At 49.7% G+C, this 17,043-nt stretch overlaps 1 long non-coding RNA gene across 1 annotated transcript; it reads right to left on the reverse strand.

Moving 5' to 3' along the window:
- Positions 1-2,406: 2,406 nt before the first annotated feature.
- Positions 2,407-16,370, reverse strand: LOC115272727. The gene is made up of 2 exons (XR_003900425.1): positions 5,387-16,370; positions 2,407-4,882 (listed from the first exon to the last, which is right to left on the reverse strand). It is a non-coding gene; the product is annotated as an uncharacterized LOC115272727 (long non-coding RNA).
- Between the last annotated feature and the right edge of the window lie 673 nt (positions 16,371-17,043).

Here is a 17,043-nt window from a genome sequence, read left to right on the forward strand (position 1 = left end):
ATGAGAGGAGGAGGGGCAGAGAGAGAAGGAGACACAGAACCAGAAGCAGGCTCCAGGCTCTGAGCTAGCTGTCAGCACAGAGCCTGACGCGGGGCTCGAACCCACCAACATGAGATCTGACCTGAGCCGAAGCCGGAGGCTTAGCCGACTGGGCCACCCAGGCGCCCCTAAAAGAATATTTTAAAATGTTTTTTATTTTTGAGAGACAGAGAGAGACAGCACAAGCAGGGGAGGGTCAGAGAGAGGGGGACACAGAATCTGAAACAGGCTCCAGACTCTGAGCTGGCTGTCAGCACAGAGCCCGATGCAGGGCTTTAACCCACGAATGGTGAGATCATGACCAGAGCCGAAGTCGACTTAACCAACTGAGCCACCCAGGCGCCCCTATTTACTTGATTTTAGAGATGCAGAAACTGAGTCTCAAACAGGCTAGTCAGACTCGGGTCCATGCTCTCTGAGGCATGTTGGCTCCTTTCCGTCATTTCCTGGCCTCCCACGAGCATAAGCCTGTCAGCCCCTGGCAGCCGGTCTATCATGTCCAAGGACTAAAGGTCCCAAAGCTTCTTCTGACTCATGTGGCTGCCGCTCTTCAGATCGATGGGCACCTCGGTGGACATGGTCTGGGCCAGGTCACAGGCCACCCACCGAGACCACGGCCTCCTGCCGCCTCCTCTCACCACCTCAGCCAGAAACACCAGGTCCACAGGGCAATTTTCTGTCACCAAAATTTGCCAAGAGGTTGAGGGATTGCAGATGATGACAAAGCGGCCACCAGTGTCCTTGAGGAGGGCCCAGGCCAAGGTCCCTTATTTTTTATTAAGTAAACTCTACCCCCAACATGGGGCTCGAACTCATGGCCCTTAGATCAAGAGTCACATGCTCCACTGACAACCAGCCAGGTGCCCCGAAGGTCCCCTAAAAGTTCTCTCAGCGTGTCTGGGTGACTTAGTTGAACATATGAATCAGAGAGACAGTGCGAGCAGGGGAGGGTCAGAGAGAGAGGGAGACACAGAATCTGAAGCAGTCTCCAGGCTCTGAGCTAGCTGTCAGCACAGAGCCCGATGTGGGGCTCGAACCCACGAACCATGAGATCATGACCTGAGCTGAAGCTAGACGCTTGTCTGACTCAGTCACCCAGGAGCCCCAAACATCCAATTCTTGATCTTGGCTTGGGTCATAGTCTTGAGGTTCAAGGGATTGAATCCTAAGCAGGGTCCCCGTCATCAGTGCAGAACCTGACGTGGGATTCTCTCCCTCCCTTTCTCTCTCTGCACCTCCCCTGTGCACCTGTGCATGCTCTCTCTCTCTCAAAATAAGTAAACATTAAAAAAGGAAAAGCAGTTCTCTCTACCAAGGCTGACTGGTTTCCTACCCTTCTCCGTGTCCTGCTTCTCTCCCTCGACCCTGCACACTGCATGTCCCTCAGGCTTGTCCGGGTTTGGTGTCTCCTCCAGCCCACAGGAGCCCAGCTCTCTGGAGAGGACTTGTCCTGTGACATGCCCTGAGTCCGGGATGAGATGACTTATGACTGGGCTCTGAGAGGCGGGGAGCCCCCAGCCCGGCTAGAAGGCCCTACCTCCCAGGCCAACTTTGCACACGTCCCCTCCCGCTTCCAGTATTCCCGTTGAGACAGGGCTTGTGGAAGGGGTCAGCGCAGGGATGGGCTGGGACTGAAGACGAGGCAGCCATCAGCGCTGTAGCCAGTGAAATGGATTGTGATCCTCTGACGGCTTTCTGGGGATGCGGGGAACGGACCGGGGGAGGCTGACCGAGCTGGGGGTCTCCTGGGATCCATCCAGGTCCCAGGCGCCTGGAGAGTGCAGTCTCAGACCCCTCGGGCCGCTCAGGCCCCTCCAGCCGCGGTTCCGCGTGGGCCCCGCCTTCTTCTCCCCCAGGGCCGCCCCGCCCCCTGGCCTGCCAGCTCAGAGCTCTGCTCCGAACTCACCCCGCAGCCTTCCCAGAGGAGCCGTCTGGGCCTCGGAGGTGGAGGGCAGTGGGGAGGGGGTCCTGGGAGCCTCGGATGAGGGGGCCAGGTGGGGATGCGGTGAGCACACGCCCCCTCAGCCTTGGGGTTCGCAGCCCCCCAGCTCTCCTCTTCTTCTCCAAGGATCGGTTAGGACGGAGCTAACTCGTCTTCTGCGTGTGGCCCAGGGGAGGAGGAGAGCCCTGGAGAGCCCAGCGCCAGGTCCTCCAAGGGGGCGATGGAGGAGACTGGAGGGGAGCACTCCTGGGAGGTCCTGGGTGCTCCAGCCCAACGCCTCTCCTCAGGACCCCAGGGGTGGGGGTGGGGGAGAGGGTAAGGGCCCCGGAGTGGAGAGCCGGAAGGAAGCGAGCCGGAAGGAAGCAGAGATGCCGCGGGGACTCGAACCCCGGCCCAGCTGCGCCAGGCGTGCCAGCACCAGCGCCTTTTGCTTTTTCCTACTCATTTTCTCACAGACTCAAAGGTGAAAAGCAAAACCTGAACGCGGCCATGGGCCGCGTCCAGTAAAAGAAACACCTGCGGCGGCTCCGGGCCTCCCTCCCTCCCAGGTCCCCCTCCCTGCCCTGGCAGCCCTGTCCAAGGTGCAGCCAGGGGACACGTCCCCTTGGCCTCACGGTCACACGTTTCCTGCTGTGCCGAAGGCAGGAGCTCGAGAAGTCCGGGGAAAACGGAACCACGAGTTATGGTCCTGCTCACTGAAGGGCAATGTCAGCAGTGACAAGTCTCATTTGTGGATGGAAATTTCCAGAAAGATGCTAAGAAATGTGAGCAAACAACCTCTCTGTATTAGGGCTGGGATGGGTGAGGGGAGAGGGATTTTACTTCCACTTTATCACCTTTTCCATGGCTTGAATTTTTACCTCTATGCAGATTACTTTTATAATTAAAGGTAAAAATTTCACATTTGTCATCCATAACAGGAAATCTAAGAACTAGAGGGAATTTTAGGCGCCCTGGCCGAGCTCCAATGCCAGCAGTCCTCTACGTGTGCTGGGCCCCTGCTGTGCGGGGCCACGCAGTCTAGCCAACCTGCCTCGCCCTCCCCACCGCTGTCGGCTGTGGGTCCTTCCTGCATAACTGCCACTGCCTGAAAACGAAGTCAGTAGCACAGTGCCCCCACCAGCCTCTGGCCCGGTGTCTGAGTCCCCCGAGAGGAGGGTCCCAGGCACCAGGGCCTCAGAGACAGGAGCAACAGGAAGCCCATCCTGGTCCCTTGGCCAGTTTACGTGCCCTGGGGCCACCCTCCCAGCCTGCTGCTCCCAGGCCGGTCTCTGCCTCCTGTGGGCCTGCGGCGGGTCCAGCGGGAGCACCCCCAGCTCTGCGGTCCTCCTCCGGGAGTCCTGGCCACTGGACCCCGCCTGCCAACCCTGAGGAGCTCAGGAGCGGGGTCTGGAGAAGGGCAGGCTCAGAGGGGGCTGGGTCCTGTTCAGGGTCACGCCAGCTCGGGCTGAGAACGGGTCCTACTAGTCCCGAGGGATGCTCTGCAGGCAGAGCCAGTCCCACATCTCTCTCTCTCTCTCACACACACACACACACACACACACACACACGCACACGCGCACACACACACACACAGTCACACACACACACACACACCGAGGTCTGGGGACCACAGGGTGGGCTCACAGCCAGGCTTCCACCCCCTTCACCCATCTCCCTCACCGCCCCCACCCTCCTAGGCTGCCCATCTCCCCTCCTGGCTTCTCTTCAGGGCTCCACCCCCCAAACACACCACAAGGGACAGGCACTTACTTATTGCGGCAGGAGAGAGGAACCGTGCATAGCCATCTAAGTCCCAACCTGACGAAGCAACAAAGCTCTGACCTTAAAAGGCCTCAGAAATGGGGGGAGTCAAAACACAGTCTGTAAGATGAGCAAAGAATTAATTCAACACGTTAGTGACACGACCCTCAAGGCGTCTGCGTCAGGAAACTCAGAGAGTCACCTACACAGGAAAACGCGACGCCGGTGAAAATTAAAATGGCTTCAAGGAAGCACTCCGCACTCACAGTCACAAACAGAAAGAACTGTGTTGGCGGGGCCGTGGGCACAACAGGAGTGTGTAACCGGCCCCTTGCGAACACATGGACCGGGGCAGTGAGCGAAGAGAACCGAGCAATTCCGGCCCTTCCCTCCGGCCGGTGGGGACTGGGACCAAACCAAAAGCAGCCTGGGGGTATAAAAGAGGATTTGCCCCAAGACATCTGTGCCGGTGTCATTTAGGGTGACAGAATGCTGGAACCAGCCCACATGAGGTGACACTGACAGGCTCACACCCCGGAATCCCCCAGAGAATTCAGCCAGAACAGGCGGATTATTTCAGCACGAGTCACTGTGCCTACAACATAGCCTGAAGTGGAGGAAGCAAAATAGCGCCTGATCACAACTGTGTAAAATGAACACGTGACACGGGCAGGAAACAGACGAGAGATGGAAAAATGGTTTCAAAATTCAACAGTTGAAAATTCCCACACCCAGGTACTTCATTCACCCTGCCAAGACAGTAAGGTGGGGTGGGGACAGGGTGGTTCCCGGCTGCCCCGTCAACACCAAGCCCTCCACGCGGCAGGGCTGGACTCTCCACATGCCAAATACACTGCAGCAAAACACACAGAACAGAACTGCGGAGCAGTCCTGGGAGGCAGCGGAGAGCCAGGAGTGGTGGGGGAAATGTAATCACGCTTCGCATTACATAGGGACGGCGTGGCTTTGGACTGCGCCCAAAACCATGGAGAGGGACGGATCCAGAATATGGAATGTGACAGAGCATACTTTCTCGAATGCCATGGAACATTTATAAAAATAACCGTACCTTAGGCAGTGATGAAAGGGAGCCACAGATCCAAAAAGGCAGAAATTGTACCGGGCGCTTCCTCAGGTAACCATTCATTAAAACAGAACCTGATCATAATAGTTTAAAAATTAAAAACAAAAGCCCTTCCAAAAACTTGGAAAATTTAAAGCATACTCTTTAAATATGTTCAAATGATACATCAGAACTAAAACCAAAAAGCATATAGGAAATAAGGACAATAAACTCTTTCCCCAAGTACAGACAGGGAGCCTTCAGGTGCCCTCTGGGGTGCATCCCAGTCCTCCCCGGGCCCCCGCCAGCTGCACCTTGCACTCCTAGCTCCAGCCAGTTCCCTTCACAGCTCAGAGGCTTTGCTCATGCCCTTCCCTCAGCTGGGAATGCTCTTCCTTATAGCCTCGACTACGCTTCAAGCGAGAGCTTCAAGGTCTCCCCTGGGTTAGGGCTCTGTCTTCACCCTCAGGCTGCACTCCACCCCCCGCTGGCTGCCTTCGTCACACTGAGTTACCTCATTATCTATATATAATCAGCATCCGAGACCCGTCCCCCAGGAGGACGGGGGCACCACTGGAAGGCAAGGCCGTACGTCTCACCTGCCTATGTCTGTGGAGACCAGCTGAGTATCTGGACACGGAGGAGGTCGTCGGAGTGACCGTTAGACACTGGAACTGTGGACCGAAGCAACGGCGGCTCGCCAGAATGCCCCCCATGCTCCCGCTGGGCCCTGGCCACTAGCTGGCCTCCGGGCATCCTCTGGTGGCGGACGTATATGTGGGGGGGCGGGCGTCAGTTCCCTCCCTGACTGAGGGTCCACACGTCGGCATCTGAGGGCTCTGTCTGTGGTCACAGTGGGGCTAGAGCAGGACCGCCTCCTGCCTCAGCCTCCCTGACCGCGCTCTGCCTCCCCCGCCCTCCGCGTTAAGCACGCGGGGCAAGACTGTGGAAAAAGGAACAAAACAACATCCAAGGAGAGCAGGAGAATTAATGAAATAAAAGCAGAAGTTAATAAATTACAATATTAAAGCAGAATTGCGTTTTCTACTTAAAGCTGCTTCTTTGAAAAAGCCAAAAAAGTAGATTTCTTGAAAGTCTGTTAAAGATAAACTAGGAATAAAAAGTGAAAACAATTTTTACTCCCACTCCTGAAAACCATTGACAAGGATATTAAAATGCAAATAAAAAATGCTCTACACTAATATATATTTAAAACGGAAATTTTCTTAGAAAACTTAATTTAAAAAAATTGACTTACGATGAAATAGAAATACGGACTCGGAAACTCGGAAGGAAACTGGAAGTTTGCAAAGAACACGGAATCTCCAGAGTGGCAGCTCGGGCGGCGGTACAGGACTCTGTGCTCGGTCCTCTGTACCCAGGCGGGAGCCTGACGGACAGGACACGGCAGCGCCCCTCGCTCCCAGGACCTGGGCCGTGCGACCCCTCGCTCAGCCTCACACAAACCACGAGTTATGTTCTAACTTTAGTTCTGTCCCCCTTTTATCAAGGAGAGTGGCTTCAAGGATTTTAGAAAAGGGGCCAATGTCACGCGCTGATGGGTGGCAAAGCAGGGACTAGAAATGCAGTTGTCCAGCCCAAAGCTCTGCTCTTAGCCGCTGTTCTCTGCCTTTTCTGAGGTCCCGATACCAAAACCGGCCTGACGGCGCCCTGAGGTTAGAAGCAGACCCCCTGATTCATTTCTGTGTTGGCAGAAAACAGCTCCGGGCCTGGGCACGGTGTTTCGGAAATCACAGGAGGCTGGAATATTCCATGATGTCATTAATTACAAGAGAATGAAGGGAGAAAAACTCGATGCTCGGGGGAGGAAGAAGATGTATGAGAGACATCTGAATAAATCCGGGATCCATTACTGGACCTAAGAAACCAAACCTCCTAAGCACCTCAAGCCCGCTGACGAGCTGACCCCGGCACATGCACCAGGCGGCGCCCACTGACCTCGCACAGGAAGGGTGCCCACCCACTTCCCATCACAGGATCGGAACCCTCTTTCCTCTGCCCCCAAACCTTAATCATTCACATGACAGCTGGACATTTTTTGCGACATCTGAGTATAGCCAGTCCTAGTTCCCCCCCAATCAAGTTATTTTTAAAATATAAATTCATTTTATGTCAAAGAACACTACCAAGAAAGTGGAAATGTGACCCCAAGAAGGGAAAAACGTGATAAGGGTCCAGTATCCAGAATATACAGCGAACTCTTAAAATTCAATAATGAAAAGGTGAACACTCGATTGAAGAGGGGACAAAGGGTCAGAATAGACAGTTCTCTAGAGAGGATCTAGACGTGGCCAACAGGCGTATGAAAAGGTGCTGGACATCATCAGTCATGAGAGATGCAAATCAAAATCACAGGAGACACCACTTCACACCCATTGGGATGCCTATGATCAAAAAGCCAGAGGGAGAGGTGCCTGGCTGTTTGTGTGGATGAGCATGCGACTCGGGGTTGTGAGTTCAAATCCCACACTGGGTATAGAGCTTATATAAACCACACACACACACACAGAGCCAAATAAGAACAAGGGTTGAGGGTGTAGAAAAATTGGAAACTTCATCAATTAACGGCGGGAATGTAAAATGGCGCAGCCACATTGGGAGGCAGTTTGGCGGATCCTCAAAAAGTTAAGCACAGAGTTAGCTGACACCGCACTTCCCCTGCAAGGCAAACACTAAAGACCATGTAAAAAAAAATTCACATAAAAAGTGAATAGGAGCATTATTCATAATAGCCAAATGCGCGAAAACAACCCCAATGTCCAACTGATGACGGGAGAGACAAAATGTGGTGCAGCCACAGCACCAGACAGCACGCAGCCTCACAAAGGGAAGACATATTGTTACATGCGGCAACGTGAATGAAACTTGCAGGCGCTGTGCTAACTGAAATAAGACAGACACAAAGGACAAATGTGCGATTCCGTTCATGCGAGGAACCTAGAACAGGCAAATTCGTAGAGACAGAAAGTACAGTTATTAGGAACCAGGAGGAGGAACACCAACCAAGCAAGTTCTGCAGCAGAAGCTGCTCCTGCCGAGTTCTTGCCCGTCCCGAGCCTCCGTCAAATCAGCGCCCCTCGTAGTCTTCACCTTCACATCTATTGCAAACAGACTCTGATCAGTTACAATAATGAAAATGCAGGAGGGGGGAAGGGAACCGGGAGGAGGGAGGGAGGTTATTGTTTTATGGGTGGCAGGCTTCTTTTTGGGAAAATGAAAAGGCCTGGAAATGGGATAATAGTGATGGTGGCGCAACACAGTGAACATAGTAAAACCCACTGGATTGTGCACTTCGACAATATGACTCTTGTCTTATCTTGAGGGATAGTTCAATTAAGAAGAGAAAAACTAAAATTCCTTTTAAAAGGAAATGTATTACCACCATAAATAGCAAACCAGCCATTTTCAAATATATGGTAAAACAAATCTGTGAATATTAAAGTTTTAGGCTGTCTATCAGCAGATCACTCCAACTGAGGGCCATCAGGAGGACGGACACCCAGTGGGAACCTGACGTGTGCTGCTGGGGGCTCGTGTGCACCCCAGAGCCAGGCCGCCCCTTCTCTAGCTGCCGACAGACCCGCCAGCAGACGGGGTGGGAGCAAGACCATGATGCTCACAGCTCATTAGTGATTACAGCCAGCGCCAGCAAGACGGGAGAGAAGCATGAGAAATGGAATAAACCACACGGATGACGGAAGCATTCAAGATGACGCTTGCTTTGAAAGTCCGGTAGAGCAGTGCTACTCTGCGTCAGCGAGCACTGAGCACAAGGCCTATTTATTTCATTAAACTCTCATCCCAATTCTTATAGATAATATATTCTCCCTTCTTACAAATGGAGAAACTGAGGCAAAGAGCTGGTCGCATAGAAAATAAATAAAGGACTAGTCAAACATGAGAGCAGGGTCATCGGACTCAAAAGCATGCCCTTTTAGCCCGGAGACTATATTATCCTCCACCTGGCCTTCATAATCAGCCTATTTATTTTCAAAATAATGTACATCTATAAAACAAGTCTTATCATATACTACCATACTCGGGAATTTTAATAGAAAAATATATCTAATCACAACACAAAATATCACATATCTAGGAGCAAACTTCACAAAGGTCCATAACTTGTACAAGAGAGGTCTAAAATTTCTGAGAATGAAAATCATCTGATCCTAAACAAACGGGAGGCGATGGGCTCATTCCTAAATGGAAAGTCGCAATGTCAGCATTTCGATAAACATAATGCAATTCCAGTAAAAATCAGAATACCTTAAAAGAATGCCACGGCTTTGAAGGACCACATTTTACCATCAGATGTGATAAAGCTAACATAATGAAAACACTGGACTGACCGGCAGAGGAAAGACAGATCGGCGGAACAGACTAGAAAGTTCAGAAACAGACTCAATTATATTAAAAGTACTTAGTACATAACTAACCAGTTTCGGATCAGTAGAGAAAAAGCATCAATCAGGGAGCAGCTCCGGGCAAATTGGTTGACCATCTTGAATTAACTGGATTCTTACCTCATGCAGCACACACACCAACCCAGCTTCTAAGTCGATTAAAGAGTTATGTCAAATGTCAAAAATGAAAGCCCCAGGAAGCCAGTGAGAACCAGAGCAGACATCAAAGTATGAAACCATGATGAAAATAATGGACTTGACTTAGCTTAAAACCCTTGGCAACACCCAACAAGTAAATTTAAAAGGCAAATTACAGTTTGAAGCCACCGCAACATTGTGCATCAACCTAAAAAACAAGGGAAACAAAAGGCAAACACAAACTTGAACAGTGTTCTGGAATATTCGAGGTTAATGTCCTCAGGTAAAGGGTTCTCAGGAGGTGAAAACATCACTGAAGCACGAGCAGCCACATCCGTCAGCCAACAGTGTTCATTCACCTGCACAGAATCAACAAGCGGAAACTTTTTGTCCAGGGCGACACTGGTGTTTGCCTTCCAGTCAGTAAAGATAAAACCCAAATGGCCAAGGCCCAAGGCCGGGCTGCAGGGCCCCCCTGCTGCTGCTGGCACCGGGTGGGGGAAGGTCGGGGGGCGGGGGGCTTCACAGCCTGAGCCATAAAACCTGGAAGCCACAAAAGAAAACATCGACACATAAGTATATTTACATTACATTTACATATGGTACATTACATGTTACATCTGAACAGCAACATTTTAGCACTCGAGATCAACGACAAACAGGAAAGTATTGTGGCATCAGTGACAAAGGGCTAATTTCTTCACTATATAAAAATCTCTTGAAAATCTGTAAGTCCCCAGCCCAGTAGCAATAGAACTCAAAGCTACCGTGAAATGCTATTTTTACTTCTCACACTGACAACCAAGTTTAAGAACACGCACTGGTAAAGTGCCGGGAAATGTCAAATGGAACGTGACTACAGAGCACGTAGGCTGGCCGTGCCCGTCATATTCAGAAAGACACACAGACCATGACCCAGAGAGCTTCCCCCAAAGGCACAGTTGCCCACATGCACAAAAACACACAGACTGATACTCAGCATAGCCTGACACACAACTCCGTATAGCTTCATACGTGGTAAGAATTGTGAGAAATCATCTAATTGCTCCTCACAAGGGAAGATGGCTAATTCAAACACGGACTACCACATGGATACATTTCGAGAAGCCCAAGGTAGGCCATAAAAAGATACGCAGTGAGCTCCGAGACGCACTGTTAACCCAAGGGTCCAAAGTGCGAGGGGGGTGCGCGGTATACCAGGACTCCGTAGGGGAGTACGCGCGCCGGATTATCTGGAAGGAAACTCAAGCCAGCTGGCCATGACTGCTGCCTCTGTGGGAAGGGAGGCTGGAGGCTAGAGAAAGATGTTTGAATTTTTAACACGTGCGCATATTACTTCGAACATTTTCTACACCTTGAAACAAACGGGAAGAAAGCCAGCGGGGTGAGCAGGAGGCAGAGGCAGGCCTGGCTGACACACAGACAGCCGGTCACACAGCTGTTACATCGACACAGGAGTCGGGGGACAGGGTACAATTACCCCAGAGGCTAAGGGGGCAAGAATCAGGCTGCGGGGATAGATCCTGGGCCTCGTGGTTCCCAGCGTCAAGCTCCCCAGGACCCTATTAGGAGAGTAAGAGACAGAGCAGAGCTCACGCCTGTGCCCCTGGGCCTGGGGGGCCACTGAGGGGAAGCACGTAAAGGAGAACCCAGATGCCAGGTGAGAAGATTCCAACCGACCAAACAAATAAGATATAACTAAACACCACTTTTGGCAAATGTCACAACTGCTGTCCTAGAAGCATTTGTTTTTCAACCTCCTTAGAGGAAAGAACGCCAGAAGTAGACGCAGAGTCTTGTGAGGTCTAAATAGGTCAGACACTATCTGATGCTCAGTTCTGGTTCAGACAGCAGTTTTTTAGAGACTGATCAGATGTAACTCAACTCCTTAGCACATTCTTCTCCTTCGGCTGCAGAAACTCTCAACCCACCTCGCAAGATGGAGAGTCCCAGACCCACGGACATAGGTAGAGCTGCTGTGCGGTGCTGTCCGGAGGGGCTGTGAATGCCTGGAGCTTCCTTAAAAATACACTTAAGTAACAAATGTATAAAAGTTACACGCAAAGAAAGCGAGTAAAGAGAGACCCAGTATTCAGGATGGTGATTACGCTGGCCTAGAAGGAGGCAGGGAGAAAAGAGGACCACACAGGTTGAAGAAGCTACTGTCTACTGTCCTAGTTTTTATATTAAGAGCATAGACTCAGAAATGCTTACCACAGTCTTAGAAACATCAAGGAAGCAAATAAAAAAGAGAGCCATGTTATGTCATGAACCAAAGATTAGTCCAGTTTCGTGTACTCAAGTTCGAACAAGGGGAGAATATTCTTGTCTTAAGAGGAGTAACACAGCCTCCACTTACCAGGTTTTCACACATAGTTAACAGTGACAGTCATTAAACTTTGCTGCATTTGACTAGAAACAACAGAAACTAGAGGCTAAAAATTCCAGAAAAGGATTCAGATGGACAGTTAATGACAAGACACTGACAGTGACCTGGGGCAAAGCCGGGACCCACTCAGTAGAAGTTTGACATTCCAACTTTATCAGTATAATTAATCAATTTAGATCCATTGCTAAGTTGGATTCATAACTCCTTAAACAGTTTAGCTACTAAAGAAAATGCAATCAGAAGCAAAACCAACTAACTTACTTGTTACTGTTAGACTTGGTAGACGGATGTTTTAAAAGTCCTTGTGTGATATTTTTTGCACCAACAGAGGGGAGAAAAATGGAGTAAGCTTGACACTCAGAACTGGCAAAAGCTTACCTTCTGAACTGAACAAAGAATTTACGATCATCATAGAACTCAACATGGAATTTCATACGGTAAGGGTAAAGAGGTAAAAGGCAGACGGTAAGTCAAACGGTAAAACGTGCTACCCAGTAAGTTCAAAAACACGGATTAAGACTACCAAAGTGCTTCTAAAGGTAGCAACAAATACTTCACGACACTGGACTTGGCAATGACTTCTTGGACATGGCACCAAAAGCACAGGTAACCAAGGCAAAAACAGATACACTGGACTCATGCGAATGAGAACCTTCTGGGCATCAAAGGATATAATCAATATACTGAAAACGCAGCCCACACCAGGGAAGAAAATCCTCCTAAGATATATCTGATACAGGGTTATTACCCAGAATATACTTTAAGAACTACAAATCAATAATGATTAAAAATAGCCTAGTTTTTAAAATGGGCAAAAGACTTGAAAAGATATTGCCCCCAACAAGACATACAAATGGCCAACAATCTTATCAATGTCACGGACTTTTAGGCAAATGCAAACCAAAGCCACAGTGAGACCTTACCTCGCACCCAATAGGATGGGTGCTATTTAAAACAACAGAAAATAGCAAGTGTTGGGGACCACGTGGAAAACTGTATGAAATTTCTTCAAGAACGTAAAAGTAGAATTACTATATGACCCAGCAACCCCACCGCTGAGTGTTATCTCCGAAAAAAATGAAAGCAGGGCTTCAAAGGGTTATTTGCACACCCATGTTCCCACCAGCATCGCTCACAACAGCCAAAACATGGTGGGAGCCACCCAGGTGTTAACTGACAGGCGATACACAAATGTGTTACATACATAGGATGGAACATTTCAGCTCTTTTATTTTTTTTTAAAGTAATCTCTACACCCAGCGTGGGGCTCAAACTCCTAAACCTGATAGCAAAAGTTGCACGCTCCACCGACTGAGCCAGCCAGGTGCCCGTTTCAGCTCTTTTAAAAAGGAAGATTTTGACACACGTTATAACACAGATGAACCCTGAGGATACGATGCCAAAGTTAAAATAAGCCAATCGCAAAAAAGACAAGTACCTCACGAGTCTAACGCGAGCTACCTAGAAAGGTCAAACTCCCAGAGACAGAGACTCGGGTTGCCAGGAGAGGGAGGGAGGAAGGAAGAAGGGAATAGGGAGTTTGGCAGGTCTGGAATTTCAGTTTTCCTGGATGAAAACGTTCCAGAAATTGGTTGTACTACAATATATTTAACCCTACTGAACTGTACACTTAAAAATGATGAAGAAGATAAGTTTTATGTTATGTGTATTTTACCACAATCGAAAATAAGAAAAATGGAAAATATCTTGATGTTACCAACCATGTAGGGAAATAGATCTGCTCACAAGAGGAAGCGTAAGCTCTCCGGAGAGCATCCGAGTCTGCAAAACAGGGCACTCACCGACCGGGCCAGGCCACGTGGGGAGCACGTGCCCGCGCCACCTTCACGGACGCCCATGGCAGGCAGTCTAAAATAATCAAGGCTCTGCTTACAACTCAAGAGACGGACTAAACATCCTACAGTATAAGCACCATGGGATACAAGAATGCAGCTTTTCATTGGATCAGTTTTAGAGGTCACAGACCTCTTTGGCAAGCTTATGCTTTTCACACACACACAATCATCTGCACACAGTTTCTGACATTCGGAGAAGACCTCTAGGCCCATCCAAAGCATTCCTGGGGAGGAATGAACAGCCCTGAGAGAAAGCCATGCCCAATGTGCAGGTGACTCCATTGCTACAGGGAAATGCAAACAAAGGGAAACTAAAATGCAAAACCAGAGCAGACCAGAATGTGCACACCAATTGTCACCAAAGGCTCAGAGCCAGGCGGGCAGGTGCCAAGGGCAGGGAGGGGGAACCAGGGGCAGGGGCTGGATGGGAGGCTAGGCAAAGGAGAGGACGGCGGCACCGCAAGCACCGGATCAGGAGTAGCTGTGTGCCCCATACGTACGCTCATCGCCTCTGGTCCCCGAGGAGGGAAACCGGCTGGGGGGTGGGGCTCAGTAACTCGCTCGGGCTCTCCTCAGTAAAGCTTCATCCTTCCGCACCTGCTTCGGACACTCGCCCCCAGAGGATGGACACATGGAGTAATTGGGGAGTCACAGAGGCCCCCACTGGGAGAGGATGCCTGCCTGTCCCCAAGGGCTTCTCCAGTGAGCTGTCCCATTGTGACAACACCCCTCGACTCTGCCACTCAATTCGTAGTCACAAGGAGGGGGGACACCAGGAGGGGAGCAAGCTCTGGGGCTCCGGGAGGGCATCGGCCCCTTTCCCTCCCGTCGGCTGCACAATAAACCCCGGTTGTAGTACACGTTTAGGTGTAAAACATTAAGCCATAAGCGTCACAAGAAAACCCAGATGAATATTTATATACTTTTGGGGTGAGAGATCTAAACACAACACCAAGTGCAGAAACTGTAGGGTGAGGGCCTCAGAAAAATGGTGCCACTCTTTCAATGTCTGAAACACACATTTACCTTTAGGTTAGAGGTAATCTAAAAACTGGGAAAAGTATTTACATTGAACATAGGTTATTAATCTCCGTAATATGTTTCTACAAAACAACCAAGGGGAAAATGAGCGATTAGGTAAGTCCAAGTCACACACACACACACACACACCCCACTGCAAATGGCCAATCCATCGATGTTGTCTCAATAGCAGTAAAGATTTAAGGTTTTTAATATAGTAATACCTTGGAAGACCGTAGGAAAGGGAAGCCAGAGCCAGGTTTGCCTCAATGATAAGAACACTAATTTAGACTATCTCTCCTGGGAAGGCTATTTAGCACCATGAATGCTCCTAAAGTCTTAAGTTCGACATACGCAGTTCATATGCTCATATTCCCCGAACAAATACCACCAGATGCGATCAAGGGGGAGCTACCGGGAGGGTCATCAAAGCTTTACTTCATAAGAGGAAGACACAACTGGAATATAACTTGTCATCTAAATTTGTTTAAGTTGACAGAGCCATATGATAGATTATGTCACCGCAAAAGATATTTCAAATGCCAGGAAAAGATGTTCACTATATACCAAGTGTAAGGAGTTGCAAGGACATTTATAGCATAATCCCTTTTTTGTAAAAAAAAAATAATTAACATTTGTATCCTACGCATAGGAAGAGAAAAAACATTCTAGAAGCAAATATACCAGTAACAGAAAATTACTGATTTTAGTTTCTCTCAATTTTATTTGTACGCCCCATGATGAGCCTTTTTTATACACAAGAACTCAGCTAAGAAAGAGGTATTTGAAAGAGGAAAGGCGGCACGGAGCAAGCAGTGTCTGACCCAGCAGGCCAGAAGGTGGCCCAGAGGACGCCCACAAGTCCAAGGTCAAGGCTACACTCCCAGAGACATACACCTTTGCATCTTTTTACTTTTTGTTAATTTACTGCCTTCCTCTGCCCACTCCCAGGCGGCAGGGGTGCATTTTGAATTAAATATGAACCCTTGAAACATACGAGTATCTGTAAGCCTGTTTTGCATCTCATTTACTGTCAGCACCACACAATACAAAACAGACCAGAGCTTAAGGTTTCCTCCAGACACTTAGTGACAGCCGGCGAACTTTGACACAATGGGTCCTACGCGTCCCTTCATGTCCAGGGTCAGGAAGACAAACCAAGGGCAGCTGACGGGGCGGAAGAGGTGGTGGTTACCGACCAAACCCTTCTGTAAGGGGAGCCCCCTCGCCGGCTCTTACTGTGGCCCCCCTGGGCCCAGAGAAGCCTCAGCCTGTTCTTCCTCTCAGGCTTTTGAGCGAATTTCCAAACGCAACTTTTGCTGTCCTTAAGCCCCCATTACTTTTAACTTGCACCAGATCCCCATTTTCTCCTTGAATGAATTGGGTGGAGGCCAGGAGGCCTGAGGTGCCGCCTTCAGCTGCCTGCTCTTGGCCAACACCCAACATGTTCGCCCTCATGGAAATTCTTTATCTAACATAGTTGCTAGGCAACAGTGCCATTTAGAAAAACATTTACAGAAGTTAACCTTCGAGGTTGGAAGCAAGAGTTTTGTAGTCAGCGTATATTAAAAAAAAAAGAGGAACTTGTTCTGAAAAGAGGGCAGGGCGGCTGGAGGAGGGCTGGGGTAAAAAGCAAAGAGAAGGGAAGGCTGAGATAGGAAAAGGCCTAGACTGTTCTGCGGGGATCAAGAACCAGAGTGGACAGCAGGGAAAGGATCCTGAAACCCAGCACAGCCGTTAGCCCCCCTCCCCCACACCCCTGCCAGGCCACCTCCCCTCCCCAGCACCTAACTCCAGTTTCTCAGTAGCAGATACAGGGCGGGTTTCCCAGGACCCTCGAGGCAGGCCACCTAGACACGAGGGAGGACAATAGCCATCCCATGGCTGCTCTTGGAGGAATTTTTTTTAAAAAGGCCCCGCTCTTACCCCTTTGGTCACAGCACTGGTCTGTCCCATCTGAGGTCTTTTCCCTTTCAAGTCAAACTTCCCTCAGCTCCCTTGCAAACAAAACCCTCCAAGGAGGCTGTCCAAGCATTTCTATTCTGAGCCCCAAGTTTTGTCTCCTGTGAGGCAAAACCTCTGGGCCCAAGAATAAACACACAACAGCAGTGTGACAACTTTGGCCCTAGGATGAGGCTCCTGCCACCTCCCGGCCCAGGACACAGAGTCAATTTAGAGACACGAGGCAAACTCTGGGTTCCCAGAGCCTTTTTTACTCACCCCTTCTGTATAACCTTGGCCTGCTCCACAGGGCAGGTGCACAACTGAGCCCAAACGGTGTCCCTCAACAATAAAGACAGTCTTTAGTACTCAAGATGAGAACTATGTGTTTAGACTCAAATCCCAAATACATCCCAGCTCCCCCAAACCACGAGTAAGGGAACATGTAGTACGTGTCTGTCATATTCCTCAGCCTGTCTCCCCTAAGC

Source organism: Suricata suricatta, chromosome 11 (assembly GCF_006229205.1).
Source record: "Suricata suricatta isolate VVHF042 chromosome 11, meerkat_22Aug2017_6uvM2_HiC, whole genome shotgun sequence".
Classification (NCBI taxonomy): Eukaryota; Metazoa; Chordata; class Mammalia; order Carnivora; family Herpestidae; genus Suricata; species Suricata suricatta.